Here is a 17,339-nt window from a genome sequence, read left to right as displayed (position 1 = left end):
TATCGCGTTATATATCTATACGTGTAAATATTTAAAACTCCATAAATCGTTTCTAACAGGAAGCTCGGTCCCTTGAAAGATTCGATTTGAGATAAGTGGCATTCTTCATATCCTCGGCGAATTATCTGAAATTCCAAGATGTAAGAAAACACTTGGTATAACAGTGTTTTACTCGCCACGATTTGTTTACCGCCGTTTTATCTAAAAACCCAGCGTCTATCCAGAGGAGCCAGCGTGATAAGTCGCAGAATTATTGGATTTTGGTTAGAGTTTCGCGAACAAACAAAACGGTATCAAAATTACGGCATTTATAAAGTGCCATAAACCATTAATTAGCGTCATGCGGCAAAACACTTTACTTAACTGCATCACGTCTTCGCGCAAACGTGGATTTAATAATAAGTAGACTGCGCCATATTGAAGCCAAGAACTGTTTGGTGCGGTGGTTACAGCTTGTGGGTTTCATCTCTCAATACAGTTGCATCACCGTAACGAGCAACAAATTTTTTTATGCGATGAAAAGCTGCAATGTAATGACCTTCGAGGTAGGTACGCGTATTTTTCTGAAACAACGAGTTAATAATAGGAAACAACGAATAGACCTCTTGAGTTTCATTTTCCAATTTACATTGCATCTCGTTATTTGCTTGAAAAAGATATTACCGCAAAACAGTAAACAGTATTACTCGAGTGATTTTAGATAGTTTAATCGCACGAGCAATTTCTATGGAAGAAATATCAGTATCGGAGCAATACATTTTTCTGCAATTGATTGGTTCTCGTGGAACCTTCTGCTGCCAAATGTCAAAGAAACGGGTCAATGACGCAGGAAAACAATTTATACAAGTCGTAGTTGCGTCGCAGAATACTGAACACAATCCTAGTTTCTCCAGTGCCGTAACTTATTTCCGTTGAAATCATATTAACCCTCTTGTCTTCCATCTAGTCTCTCACTCCGCTAAGTTTATTTCCATTTCAAGTTGTTAGGAACAATTGTCTCGTCAGTCGATCGAAACTAACATCTAACAACAATCTTCCGTGTATTATGAAAGTATACCAAACATCAATTTCATGATTATTATTAGAATCAATATTAGTAAAGAAAAATATAATTTCTTGATCTTGATACCTTTATTCTACGTATATTTTCTTGAAAAGTTTAAGCAGTTTCTGAGCATTTAATTCCGCGTTGCAAGCCGTGAAAATTAACCAATATTATTAAAAAATAACGTTTCTCGATACGTTATATTTTACAAATATAATTTTAGAAATTTTAAACAATTTCTAAGAAACTCTTTCTGATTTTATGAAGATGTAAATATTCGTTCTCATCGCTATTAATAAGTAGTATTATGCCTTGATATAATATTGGTATATGGCATTGATATAAACTATAAGCCTTTTAAATAAAAATATTTTCACGTCTCATAAACGAATTGCTAAATATCGGTGTTTGAACGGAACGTTTTAATACGGATAGGGAATGTGACCATAGTTCAGAACATGTTCTACTCGTCCACAATTTCGTTAAGCGTGAGTTATGTAAGAAAAACGAAAAACATTTCACCAACGATTACCAACTGCTTCCTGTGCGCTCGACTATTTTTATAGCCGGTAGTTCTGAAGTTCTTGGAGAAAGTAGGTAGCAACGCGGTGAAAATAATTTCGTTCGAGCGAAAGCAGCTTGCTTAGCGTACGACACTGACGTTAGGTGATTGGACTACCGAGCTAAACGCTTCTACGTCTTTATTCTTTCGCCGCGCTTTCCACAGCAAACGGAAATCAACAAGGGTGAACGTTCTTCACCCTGGAAGTTCTTAATGTTAGGAGAATGCTGAGGCTGCGTAATTAGTCGACGTACCGCAACGCTTCAATTGAAAAGACATTTGTTCACGAAGCTCGTCGGTATTCCGACTTCACAGAGAAATAACACGTTTCATGGAGAAACATCACGAAAAATATATCTTTCGATAGCTTTTTTAATGTGCTATCTGTTTGTACATACATATTACGATTCACATTTACATATAGTCTGAATTTCGATTGATCAGCATCGGTTCAATCTCTTCAGATACGAATATCCCAAGACGGGAACAGCGAAAGCTATGGATAAGCGTGTTCCCCCAGAGGAATGTGACCGAAACATTTATAAAATCTTGCGCGTTTCTCACCCGACCGCTAAATTTCCCGCGTGTATGCCAACACTTCGCATCGTCTGAGATTTTTCTCCACCGAATGCACGAACATTCCATTCCGTGGATAGCGAAGGTATACCGAATACACGCCGGGAATACATCAAATAATTTTTTTCCAAACATACGTAGAATCTTTTGAAGCGTGCGGAACAATTCATAGATCAGAACGCGGTCGTACTTTTTTCAACGCGCAGTACGCGCCATCCATAAATCCATTTTCAAAGTTTATTGCCGCCAATGTTTATCTTTAGCGAATAAATCCGAACACGTTAGGAGAAGCTATCATCACGCTACGTTGCACGAATCAAGCGTATGTATGTTCAGTGAATCAGAAAATTGTTCGTATAACTAACAAAAATTACGAAAATATATGAAACAATAAGAAGATCCTCCTACAAACCATCGATATTTTCAACCATAGTCTTTATAAATAATTTTTAAACGATTCTGTGCTAATACAGCGATATGTTGACTCAGATCTGTGATAAGATTTGATTTATCTAACACTCGATATACTAAAATTTCATTTTAATCCGAGAAACTTCTTATCCGAGATCTTTCGACGTAAACACTGTCAATCTAAAACTTAAAATAGCAATCCTTAATGCTTTCGCTAATTTGCTAATATCGTTCGAAGCTCGCCTCGTTTCCTGAATGTTCTAACACTTATCAACAAGATTACATACGAACGACGTATCCTTTTTTTGTCAGAAACGTTAAATTCGCTTCCCACTAAATAATCATTTAGCACTGAATACGCGGTATAAGTGGCTTTAAACGACTTCAGCCTAACCGGCGATGAGATCGGTACGAAAGCGTTTTACGAAATTTACGTTCTTCGTGTTGTATATCGCGGCGAAAGCGGCAAACCCCTAACGAAACCGCCGAAGTTCTTCAGGACTTAGCATCGCATGTCCGATCAGACAAGAGAACCATGGACAGTGGTTTATGCGCTCCTCCATCTACGGATTCTCGTTTAATAAGCTCATCTGTATGCGGAAGTACATTATCTTGGGTGACGCGAAGCTTTACGTGGATGTCGCATTGCTCTGTTAATTTTTCTGCCGGCTTATAACGTCGAGAGGTTACGCCGATCGTTATAGCGATTTTTCTTGTCTCATATTTTTTATTCTCTTTAACATTCAAAGATACGATCGCAATTACCGTTCATAATTATCCGGACACATAGGTCGATTTGTAGTAACGCTACTATTATCTATTTGCATTTGATCAAAATGTAGATATTCACGATGAATTGATAACTAGAGGCAGCACTCGTTACCTTTTTTTACAGATTCTCTACAGGGACACACGCGCGTGCGTTGTTATAGAAAGGCAAACTTTTGATCACCTAAATTTTTCCACCAGAGAAACATTCTTGTACAAATAATAACCGCAACCCAGATCTTGTCTACTACAGAAAATTAGAATTCCCGATGCAGTTATGTATATCCTGGAAAGATTGGACAAGTAAAGTAGATCAAGATATCCGTGTAAACTGCAATCTCTGGAGGTTCGAGATACGCTGGTAGAATTCGACCATTCGGAAAGTCGGAAGCCTAGGTTTGGATTGGACTCCCAGGAGTGACCTTCCAGATAGATTTTGATCCTTCGATAAGATTCAACCACTTTGGATCTTTGAATAGGATAGGATCAAAAAGTTCTGGATATTGGATGTGATCCAATCCTTGGATTGACTTTTAAATCACAGATATATCGAAGACACATCCGAGGCTCTCTATATGATTGAATCTTCTTATATACTCAAAGGTTCGTGGTTTAGGTACTCGAAAGTTCATATTCAACGTAGAGTCTTTACTCGTTCGAAGATATTTACTCGAGTAGCGACGAAGATCAAAACGAATGAAAATGAAACGTATTATTTCGTTTAAACAGGAACGGAATTTGTTCAAACTTCGTTACTTGATCAAATTTATAATACGTTAATTTCTTTCAATGTCTATTAACGATAAACATGCAATAATATAACAATGTCTATTAACAATGTCTATCACAAAACACATCAGTCGTCAAAAAGTTGAGAAAAGATCAGTTTCATCGTAAATATCGAATACTGACCCTATTTAATTACAAACAATATATATTTTATTCGACAAGATATAGGTATTATAAATACATTTTTCTTTTTAATTTCGTTTTAAATTTTCTTGTAAATATTTCGGACAACGTAATAAACAGGTTTGTACTCATCTCGCAATCCTTATTCACTTATAGTATTTGATACATTTATAGAACATCACAATTAGTATATCAATTAGTCGATCCTTACTCATCAGAAAGTCTGCAATCATTCAAAAGTCTGCAATCACCCAAGAGTGACTCTATTCACCCGAACACTTCTATTAAAACGTAACTTTCGTCTACCTAAGAATCCTATTTTAGACGAAAGAGGTGTACTACGCGGTTTACTACGTTGAAATTTGTAAATGGATAGATACTTTAAGTACTGGCTTGAAATATTGCATCGTTATATCTACTTTGGACTTTGATATATGGTTTTTTCAATAAAATTAAATATTAAAAGATTAGGTAATAATCGAACATGAAATAAAATTCTTATCTTATCGTTTCTGTCGGTATAAAAGTATAATCTCCGTGTAATTATCTTTCTTCGGCCTAATTTTCTAAATTGTTTGATCGATATTTCGCCAAATAATGTATCACGAAGTAAAAATAGAAGTAAAAGTCTACAGCACAGGAGGTCGATATTTTGTTGCAATATAAGTTAGCCTCCCTGTATTATCATCGATATTAATACAACCATTATTCATACAATATTAATACAACATTTTTTCTAAAAGTTAACCACATCTCTTATCCTTTTTTTATCCTTGCATAGTCCTCGCTGATCCTTATGTACGTGACCATGGTCACCAATAATCCTCGCGATTAATCTTCTGGTCAAGGTTCTTTTTCTGTATCTTCTTATCTTAGATTATCAAGGACATATTTTCCATGTCCTTTATAGCTCGCAGAATAATACCAGGTCCGTATTATCTCTCTGTCGAAATGGCAAACAGGTGTAAGTGCAGAAGAATGAGAGATTTTTTATTTTCTTGTTCGCAATGGCAGGACATTGCCGCGTTATTACACTTTTTAAAATAAATACTGTACAAACGTATATTTTTCTGTAACACACCGACGAAAAATTTGGAATAATTATGTATTTCATAGAACATACGAACTTGGAAAGAAGCTAGCTTAGAGTTCTAAGCTAACTCCAATTTTAATTCTATATTTTGGAAGAGTAAGAGGGTAAATTCTTGTTATTCTGTTTTTGCGAATACTTTTCTATGACAACGATAATAGCTGATTGAATTTCGACCTCACAATCAAGAAATACGACTTGATTACAGTTTTGCCAGCCACGGGCTTCCTCGTTCGATCTCCTTATTCGTCATTTCTACTTATGTTATTTTATATTTTTATATCTTCATTTTACATGACAACATATATTTTTATATAAATGTATGTATATATATTTGATTTGTTTAATAGTAAAAAACGAATTTGCATAAAGATGCACGATATAGAGATGAATAATTAAAAATGCAGAAAGAGGGCCGAGCGATTCGTGCACGTTTTTACAGTTTTCCGTAGCAATTTTTAGAGAAACCACGAAAATTACCAACGCCGGTGCGAAAAGCCGAAAGAAAAAATAGAAGAGGGCGCAATTAAAAGACGATTACGAAATTTCGTGGATCGAGCTACGGTTTACTTTGGGGTGCACACGAAATCTGACAAGTGTGAGGCGAATTTTAATCGAAGCCACCACCAGGGGAATCGCGCCGAAACTGGCTTTCGTATTCCACGCAGGGCTTAATCGATAAATTATCGAGAGATTCATGAAACCCCAGGCAGTTTTTCAATTCGCGTAATTCACCGATTGCTGCGACGACGGTGCTGTCGATGGAATACATAAAAATCGCGTTGCAACCATGGACAATACAAGGCGCGTTTGCTTTGCGTTTAACGCGTGCACGCAACACGGATGAAATATCGGGAATTCAAATTCTGCAATCGGCACGCTCGTTCCATTTGATGAGCATAATCAATTATTTGAGATGTAATGCTTCATTAATACGCACTTCATTCTTTAACGATCCGTTTTCAATTCTTCGTGTTTCTGCTTTTTATTTCATTCTTCCGATAGAGATATACATAGGCTGACGAAAGTATTTGTTCACCTGTGAAATTCCAGATACCTGTAGCATACATATGCATGTATGTGTTATACAAAACATTTTGTACGTCATAGGGCACGATTATCATGGGCTCATTGCTAAGGATTCGTGTAAACAACGAAAATGTACGTATGAAAGAAGTTAGAAGATATTGATGACGAATACATACTACAAGAAAATTACAAAATTATTCAAACAGTTGATTGTCCATTATATCGATAGATCTTGATATTTAAATGATATTAATTGATTATCCTTGATATTATTTAATGCTAATCACGCGTTCAAGGCAACGTTATATACTAATGTTTTATTAAGCGTATGTTCGCAATAAACGCCTTGCAACTTGTACATATATCTGCAAATTGGCTTCAAATCTGACCACTATGCTTACGGTACATGGTGTCTCATTACAGCGTTGACTCGTGAACGCAAGCGTAATTTTACCATGTAAATAAAAAGTTAAGTTACAATTACATTTTATTAGCACGCTTCTGAATATTCTACGTTTTAAATTAAAAGATGTGGTTACTTCGTTTTGTGGAGCCCGTTTTCAAGCACCCATGCGTATATAAACTTTTATTAATATTCTAGGAATAAATTTACCGCTAGGTATAAAAACCACGATAAACAATTAAATTTTATAGTTATGCGCTAACGTTTTACAATCAAGTTAAAGATATTCTTAAACCGCGAAAGATTTGAAAGTATATTGGAAACCATATTAATTGTCAAACAAATACCTGAAAATGGGAACGAAGCAGCGATTTAATTATAAATTTAAATTGATTAAATCGCTCAACAAATTTCTGTCTTACCTTCAACCGGTCCATCGACGATTCGTTCACCTCTTTTTTTTCGCGAAATAGTATATCAATTTCTGTGCAACGAGTGGATCACCATTGGCCGCCAGTTTCGGTGCTTCGAAACAACAGCCTACCAGCAGTCGCTCCGTCGACAATTGATGTGTTAACAGTCAATTATTCTTGGCACGTGTCACAGAACGTCGATCGATCTCGTGCACATCATTCTCTACCCAACTTTTTTCACCTCGAAACCCACCCCCTTTGCAAACACTCATCGGCGATGCCACGCAACGATGAAATTGCATTTTGATTCGCTCTCTTTTCCGCCGGTTGTCGGATGCGCCACGTTAATTAAAATAATTGATAGCATCAGCTATCTTTGACCTTCGTACTCACTGCCATCACCATGGCATTTCGAGTTTTTTCATTCTCTCTATTTTATTTGTAATAAATGGAAACGTACCTTCTTCATTTTATTAACACAAACGGTAGAATTAAAAATTTTTCAGGAACCGTATGACGATATTGATACATACATAACAAGCTATATATCTGCAAACGTTTAGACCGATACATCTTTTCCTTTCGAATATTTTTTTCATATTTTATTATTTAAGAATTCGTTAAGAGTTTATAAAAGTTTCTAGAATTACATACATGAAAATACGTCCTTTACACATATAAAAATCTCAGCAATTGTCGATGATACTATTGAAATCTCTTTTCCATTTCACTGTGAATTTTAATTTGTCATTGTTATTTTTTACTGTTAAATCTTCCATATTATTTAACGTTCCTTGGTTCCATTATTCTGTAAATGATTTTACGAATCAGATTCAGACTTAGCAGATTTCTTTCAATTTCTCATGTCAGTTCTTCAAAATTTGCTCGATGATGTTTAAATCCAGAGATTGTGGTTGTCAATACACAATTATTAATTCGTTATTTTTTACTAGGAAATGCGAACTTTCGCGAGTCTTTTTCTACGCATTTTTAAAATTCCAAATTTTATTTTATTTTGCATTTTGAATACATAACGTGGAGAAACATACGATACGTTTTATACGATACCAACAGGCGTTCCAATATCTGGTATACGTTTATGAAAAAATATTACTCTCATTGCTTTCTACCAATCTCCCCTAAATTAATTTACGTCTCTGGGACACCCAATAGATACGTCCTGTCGTGGGCAGACTCGTTGTCGAATAAATGTTGGTAGTTGTCCTGGTATTTACACGGGCAACCAACGGTGTCCGGCCAGTTTGACTGTCCGATCGAATATTAAACTGCTTCGCGCGCAATTAGCTCGTTGATTAATGAAGGTGGAAATTAAATAGCGAAGCGATATACCGCACGCCCACGTTTCTTTAATTATTCTTCGTCATTAATTAAAGAGAACTCGTCCGCTTTTCTCGCTTACTATCTTCAGCTGTCGTTTTATTATTTATCAAGATTATTTACTTTTAGACATTGCCGACCTTATGCATCTAAAATGCTTGCATTGTAACGTCGAATATATAGCGTCGCTTTGAGCCTCGTAATTAATTACGGAAATCGTATCGGCTATTAGGAAACGCCGAGGTTTGGAATACATCGAAGAATTTACTTCGCGGTTAATACGATTACTCGACAATATTCGCAATATTCGCTGCGATGTCTGTTCTTTGCGATGAAATCATCGTTTCATATGCGTTTCCTGTTGCAATGTTTGAGGTAAAGGCAAGATGGTTATTAAATATCGATTGGGAAAGATATTTCTCTTATTTGCAGAAAGATTCGCGGGAAAGAGACGTTGAAAAGCAGAGCAACAAGTATGGAATTGCAGTAGATACTCCCTTTATAGTCCACACGGTCTCATACCACGGCCACCTTTGTCTCCATTATTTACTTTTCAGATTCTATGTACATATTTCACATTTTATATATATACACTTTGAATTGTAAAACGTACAACTAGTTCTACACCAAAATCTCTAACATCTTCTTTCGAATCTACCTCCTGTTTCTATATTTACAAATCTCTTAAATATAAATAGAAGACAGGAACTTCGTTGAAAAACAGCATCTCGGAATCTTGATTATTTTACTCGAAAACTAAAATCGATTCTTTCGTAACTTTCCCTTTAAAATATGTCAAATATCCAACAGCCCACCAGAGATCTCCTCCAACACTAAGCCTTAACTTGAAAAAATCGTACAGGATCTTTTCTTCTAAATCATACGCTGATACTCGTTGGATATAAAAGACTTGAGAAACGACGTCAGGAAGGTAGCCGTTTATCGTTAATAATGGAGCTTCGAGTTTAATTACTGTCGTTGGGCTAACTTCGTTCATTTATATGTTATCCTTCAAGCTATAAGAGCGTAGGATGGAACAAGACTAATTTGAAGGTGGAAACGACAGCCGCATCTGCGTTCCAGCCATTCGACGGAATGTCTTTATTACATAGCTGGTCCGGAGGTATTGCACGTTCAGGAATTTCTTCGTTTTTCCTGATAACGATGGCAGCAAACGGAATACCGGATGTTGTCGGAAGACATCGGTTGATAAGGGTATCGAAACCGACGCAATTAAGACGAAATATAATAAACTGGATAAAAACGACGACAGCGATTGCCGAGAGCAATTTCCAATCGTACTATCCTCCAAATGAAAGTTTTTAATTTAGCTAGTAGGTATTTATTTCGGTTGAAATATGATGCTATCGATCGTGTCTATTTCTACAGCGCGAACGCTCGTAAACTTTTATTATATTCAATTAACCAGCCGGCAGCGAAACATTCAATAAATATAATTACATTCCATTAATTTCATCCATCGTAGAGAATACGATGCAACGATCGTTATATTTCATCCAGTTTTCCCCATTTTCTTTCCTTTTTTCATTCAATTAAATTGATCACCACATCCCATTATTAGAATTTGACAATTGATCGACCATAATTCAATTACCCGACTTTCTCCCTTTCTCTGTCCCTTCCACTGTCTTCCGAATGATCAATCGGAATTTGTCTTATTTCCGTTTCAGCCGCTGCCCCATCCTTTCATCCTTCCATTAAAAGCAGCCTGCCTTTTTATATCTCCCGTTTTTCTCATCGCGAGAAGCGTTAATCAATCGCTGCTTCCCTTTCCGTTTCTTTCTCTTCTTCAAATTTCCTGTATAATTTTGTAAATTTTTCTACCTTTATAAAATGAATCAACCATAGTAAGGAAAAAGGTATGAATATCGTTAATTCTCTCGATTACCGTTATCTTTTTCCTAGAAAATTTCCGAAAAATCTTCGTTCTACGGTTTGCATATAATTCACATGTGTCTTTTAATCCCGCTCGTGCCGCTACATGTTATATTTCCTATTTTTTTCTTTTCCTTTGTCGTTTCAACAGCCCGGACTTACTAACTCAGAATTTTTCGAAACGGACAGATGTTACCACGAGTAGGTATACACGGAGGAAGGCGGACTAATGAATATGCAGAGAAAAAAGAAGAGCATGGTAAGGAAACTTATATGGTCATGTGTGCCGGAATATATTTAACAAACGCCACGTGTGCAATATTTACTTTAAAAGCAACTCGAAAGGTGGTACACGTTAACGTGTTTTCCAGACGAACAGCGTTTAGTTTCACTTATATCTTTTCATCTTTTGCGTCTCTTGTTCGTATAACGGTTTTGAGAACTCTTAACGTTTGCTTTAACGTGAAAGCTTTTCCGTGGTTAGCACTCGTATCACAGTGAAAAGGTATCTTTGTTTTCAGTTTAATTTGATTATTCCAAATTACTTCTTGATGTCCATAATTTTCTCTCGGTAATCTTTCAATGTTATATTTTCTGTGCAATAATAACAGCAATGAAGTAAGTGTAACGCGAGTATGGATGCAATGTATTGCATAAAGGTAATTATGAAACAAAATAGGAATTCCACTCAGCTATATATAATTTTAATAGAGTTTAGGTTGGGTTATGATTAATGTTCTGGTTAATTTCGTTTTGTTTATGTTTAAGCTCGTCGCTTGGAAATGTCTGTAAATGGAAGCCATCGCAAAGCCAGAATGCAGGTGGAAATCAGGAACATTATGCATAATTGAAATAAAACATATACGTTGAAAATTAATTATTTATAAATATCGAAATTCTAGCGACATGGGATTCGAAGAGAATAAGATGAAAAAGGGACATAATCTTCGATACGTAAAATCCCTCGAGGAACAGAATTTTGCGCAGGAAATTTTTACTTTTCGTTAGGAATTTCGCTGCAGTTCGCGTTTTTAGAATTCTGTGCATCGCATTTTATTTGCAATTGTTTGGAGTTCAGGGATTCATGAAGATTCCACAAATACGAAGAATACCAGAGTTTTCAAGAATTCAAAGCACGAGTTTCTCAAAATCATAAGTGTCCCAGGGCTCTTAGAATCGTAATGCGAGTCGCGAAGATGATCATCACTGACTTTCGCGAACAAGGAGGATCATCGTGGTTAAATTCCATGAATCCCAATGGCGTTCGTATCGAATCCTACGAGTCTGTGGTTGTCAGTATCGAATCCCACGAATTCGTGGTTGTCGGCATCGAATCTCACAAGTTCAGCTGGTTGTTTCCCCTCAGCTACGAGTCCTCGTATATATTGGATCTTATGACACGGAAATCATCCGTACGAATTTCCAAGCTTTAGAATCTGTACGAGACTCGTAGTTTTAACTTTCCTTTTATCGTTTCTCATGTAAGATGTATATTTTAAGTAATTTTGTAGCGAAGATCTTTCCTCATAAGTTGCGTATTTTTCTGTTTAATTTGCAAAGCAAACGATAGATTTGAGGTAGACAATTGATTTACTGAAATATGTATTATTTATTCGAAATTACGCTCATTTATACGATATTTAACTTTTCGTTGCACAATATTTACAGTATTTATATCTGCGCATTCGAATTATTGAAAAATAATATCCCTTTAGCTTGCGTTCTTGTTTTATTCAAACTCATTTATTTTTAATCAACATTTCCGCTTGATAATTTTACATTCAGTTGCTTCGATAAACCAACTCCTTTTATCGATCGAAATATGTTAGTTGTTGTATGAACGCTGTCCTTCTTTTCGTGCGCACTATCAATGTTATAATGAATATCACGTTCTTCTATAAGCGAATTTTTTTTTTATTTAGATGAATTTTATAATCGATTCTCATTGAGAATTATAAGTAAATTTTTCTGGCATGGTACTATGTCGTGTTTAATAAGTGTTTATCGCGTGTTCGATTCTAGTTGAATCTAGTGCTTAAATCTGAAGCGTAATGTCTGTTTAGCCTGCGGACCTGATCCGAGGTGTCAAGAAATTGAGTAACTAGTGGGTTTTGGTAGTTGTTAATTCTTATGTTATATCTATTACCGAATTTGGATATTTCTTCTTTGACTGTGGGTATCTTGAGGTCGCCACGTATTGTTTCGTTGGTAACATAACAAGGTGCATTTTGGGTCGAAAACGTAAACAAGCTATTATACAGAGTGGTTGGTAACTGGTGGTACAAGCGGAAAGGGGGTGATTCTACGCGAAAAAAGAAGTCGAAAATATAGAATAACAATTTTTCGTTTGAGGCTTTGTTTTCGAGAAAATCGACTTTGAATTTTCGCTCGGTACGCGTGCACTTTATCGCGTCTCGTTATAACGGATCTCACTGTAGATCGTTGTCTCGATGGAAAAATTAAAAAATTAAAAAAAAAATGTTTATTCTATATTTTCGACTTCTTTTATCGCGTAGAATCACCCCCTTTCCGCTTGTACCACCAGTTACCAACCACCCTGTATATTATATTATATATTATATTTGGCCCGACCATCGTACTACGGGATATGCCCGTAGTTGTAGGTTAAGGGGTTAAGGATCTTAAGAGTTTTCGATTGGAATCGTTGTAGAATTTCTATGCTGGAATTACTTGCTGTTCCCCATAGTTGGATTCCATAGGTCCAAACAGGTTTTAATCTATAAGCGAATGATTTACACAATGTGAAATCTTTGTAATGACAGAAGTCTGCGTCTGGCGACGCAAAATAGTGCTACAGAATTTCACGTTACATATTAATACGACGAAATAGTATACAGGTTTCTCTAGCGTTTGCTTCCGCAAGCGGCTCGTGTTGACCAAAACGATGAAATTTTATTCGTGTCTGTGGTCGATATTGCGGCCGGTAACAGTAATTGTTAATACACACGATCTCCGCGTTGTAACAGGAATCTATTACACGCTATTGATCATCCGCATTCATGCAAATTTTCGTTTCTACTCATACGTAGGATTCGTTGTTTAATTAACCGCCAGTAGTTAACTCATAACTATATGATATTGTATTTTTCAGTGTATTAAACGGCGGTTAGAGGATGCGTGGATAACAACAATTACGATAAATGAACCTGGACCGTGATGACGAAGGTATTTAGTTCTGCGGTAGCGTGTATGATTTCATTTAGGTATGTCAATTACCGGCGCGACGGTAATTAGAACTTTGCTATCTTTCTTTGTATCAGGTATAAATGACTCGAACATCTTTTCGATCTATGACCTTCACAGTAAAAACGTTGATTGCGCTGTATTAACAATTCAATATGCAAATTGTTTAAGCTATCAGCTTTCAACGTTTCCTTTTTTTTAACAGATGTGTGAAAGAAGCGAAAAACAGAACAGACTGTTTTTAACCTACAATAGGATTCAATAGATTTTTTTTAAATTTGTCGTCGTTTATCATTAGTATGAATATTTTCAAATTGATACAGCTATTATTGTTTTTACACTATATGGCAATTGCGTAATTATATGATTATAGAAACGTGTTTAATAACACAAGATACATACAATAGATTTTGGGTTACAGAATTCTGAAAATTAGATAAATATTTTCAAATATTGTATAACATTACGTTTATTAAATACGCCGAGGAAATTCTACCATTTCAGGCACTAGAAGCTCTGCAGAAAAATCTTCCACATGTACGGCAAACATCTATTCAAATCACCGTACTATGTACGAAAGATCTTGGAACTTTGTCTTTCTCCGTTGTTTTTCAGAAATTTATCACTTAAGAGGAAAACGCTAGAGGCTATAACAACACTATGCATATCTTGTACAGTGAAACATCACCGTGTTCAACATTTTTCCTACCTACTTAAAATGTATGCCATACATAAAACTTGCTATACTCGAAATCTTCATACTCTGTTTAAATTTCTTACTTCGTCGGGCAATTTCGAAAATGCTCAAATCTCATCGAATATCATACGATGTTATTCTCGACATTTCGTTGACCTATTTCCAGTGATTCCACCGGATGTGTGCACCGGCTAGATTGTCCTTCAATAATAAAGTGACTGTCTACAATGAGAAGTGGACTTTCTATCCTCCTATCTTCCGCCATTTTTCTTAATTTCAACGGCCGTGCTGCTTGCACTTGACATAATACACCATCATCGTACGCTCTTTCAACCCCTTAGAACCCCGGCCGCGGCGTTTTAAATGACGAGGTAATAAATTGCATCAGTCGGTGGAACGACCGCTCGTAAAACTTGGCAACAGCTTAATTAGAAGCGAACCGATCAATTTGCGGTAAGTGATAAGGGGAAGGAAACGCGAGATGTTTAATCGGTCGGGTTTCGATTGAATCGTGCGTTATGATCGGGATAAAAATTGACTCGTCAATTTGAATTATCTTGTACCGGACGCAACACGCCAGTGAACTTCTTCCTCCGAATAGTCATCGATACCGAGGAATCCATTCGCTCGCGGCATTGGTTCTAACCTTTTGCCTGGCTATTTCTTCACTGCCATAGTTTCCAACGTGTGCGTCGTATTTTTACTCGCTATATTATCTTCAGAGTGAAATTGTGATGTAACAAGCCGAAGAAATAGAAACGGCTGCTCTAAGGGTGAAAAATTTGGAAAGTGAAATAAATTGAGTTGTTGGGAAAGCACACGTTGGGTTCTACTGGTATTCAGCTGTGATTCGTTTATTCAGTTATATAATATCCATTGTTCTCTACATTGCGCCACAGCTTTGAAAGTTTCGTCACGTGATTTCCATAGAGAGAAATTGGCTTTGATATAAAAAAGAATCAATATCTTTTCATTTAAATGGTTGTAACCTGATGGTGTCAAATCTAGAGAATACGAGGGATGCAAAAGAAATTCAGGTAATTGTGTCTGTATTTTTTGTTATATAACGTAGTTGGCCAAAAACAGACACATGTACTTACCACGTAAATCCAAAATATTAGCAGCACTTCTTACTGAAAACGAACTGAAATGAATTCTACCGAAGATTACTGATCGCAATAATTCTCCGAGAGATTCGATTTTTCGACATAAGCGCGTTACTAATTCAGATTTCCTGGGAATTCGTTTGTGGTTTCGGTGTTTTACCATTTCCCGTCAGCTTCCACTATGCAAGGAAACTTCACTGCTAGCAAGATAACCAAGTGTTCGTGAACCGTGTACGTGTGAATCCTAATCCGACAGCAGCTGATGGTCAAACTCTTGTTCAGGGTATGCTCTTCGTCGCCTCACATACCTGACACGTCACGGTTATTGTGATTCCCACATACCAGGAAGTTGCCAGTGTCTCTTCATCGCATCGCCTTACAAGCTCGTGTATATTACTTGAAACAGTGGTGTAGATAACAGAAAATACTGGACTACGTATTATTATTAGACACGGTGCTGATGATATAAGACATGGCTTTGTAATAATAACAAGGATATTAAAACTAACGATGAAGTAACATAAAGTAACATTACGAATATAAAAATGAAAAGACAAGTTCATAAATAATACATTCGACTACAAAAGAATATATCCTAGATATTTCAAAATAATAAATAGACTAAAAGAAGATGTAACGATTTAACCCAGGACGGTTCAGTACAGAATCTTTCTCTATCCTAGAAGTAATTTTATAGCAGAAAGTAAGTAGTATAAGTCAGTTTATCAATTCTCTGTAACAGAAACACACATTGCTAGATATAAATATTAGTACACATACTCGTCACGTTTATCATAAAACTCCAACACATTTTATTTCCATTGGTACTATTATCTTTATCTCATTAGCACCTAGTATTGTTATTTTATCAGTATCAAAGAAGCCGAGAGATTGTAGTTTGACGTTGTTACGTCGGCTTTAATACTACGCGTCCGCTCTTTTTTCACGCGCGTTTTCCCAAGATTTAGTCGCGCTTTGTTCCCCCGTCAGGAATACAATATTTTCTTCGTACCAGTGTCAGTTAGATAAGAGAGGCACGACACGGGCAATTTCAAGGCTGTGGGACGCTTAAAGAGAGAAAGTAGGCGCCACGTTTGAAAAAGAAACGGAAGATCGTCGTTCGTTGAGTTTACTACTGGCATGCTGTCCCGATAAGGGTGAATGAATGAAAATGGGGCTAAGCAGCGCAGCCGTAGCAGAGACCCAATTCATTCGGATAACTTTGCGCTCCTTTTGCCGCCAAAGTATTTTTAACGATTATTCCTACTCCCTCGCTTCTCGCCACTCGCAAAGGTAAGACAGACGACCAGCTTTTGTTAGTGGTTAATGGAATCGATGCCGCGTTGTTGGCAAGAAGCTGCTCGATGGAAATAGAAAAGGAATACGATTACGATCGTATGACAGCTACTTCGGTTTAGGATGTTTAATTCCTATCGATCGAATTGGTAAATTAAATCGAGGGTTGAATAGTTATACGATAACATTATGTCTTTGAGCGATTTGTAGAGTTTGTAAGGATTCTGGTGAAGTTAAATTTTATTCTGTGTAAAATGTAAATGATTTTCCGCTTGTTAATTTGCAATTGTTATAACATTATGTCTTCGAACGATTTGTAAAGTTTGTAAGAATTCTGGTAAAATTAAATTTTATTCTGTGTAAAATGTAAATGATTTCCCACTTGTTAATTTGAGACGCTTTCTATTGTGTTTAGAGCCGATATATTTTAAATAGAATTCCAACGTTTACTTGAATTCCATTCAACTGCTGGAAAAGCAGCGAATAAGCGCAGGATAATTGTATTTTGACTACTTATTTGATCGCTACGAATTATTGTTACTCAACATGAGATCGATAAAGTCAACATGATCAAAGCACAATACTCTGTAATA

The sequence above is a fragment of the Bombus huntii genome, chromosome 2, assembly GCF_024542735.1.
Source record: "Bombus huntii isolate Logan2020A chromosome 2, iyBomHunt1.1, whole genome shotgun sequence".
NCBI lineage: Eukaryota > Metazoa > Arthropoda > Insecta > Hymenoptera > Apidae > Bombus > Bombus huntii.
The sequence above is the reverse complement of the archived record's forward strand: the minus strand, read 5'-3'. Positions refer to the sequence as shown.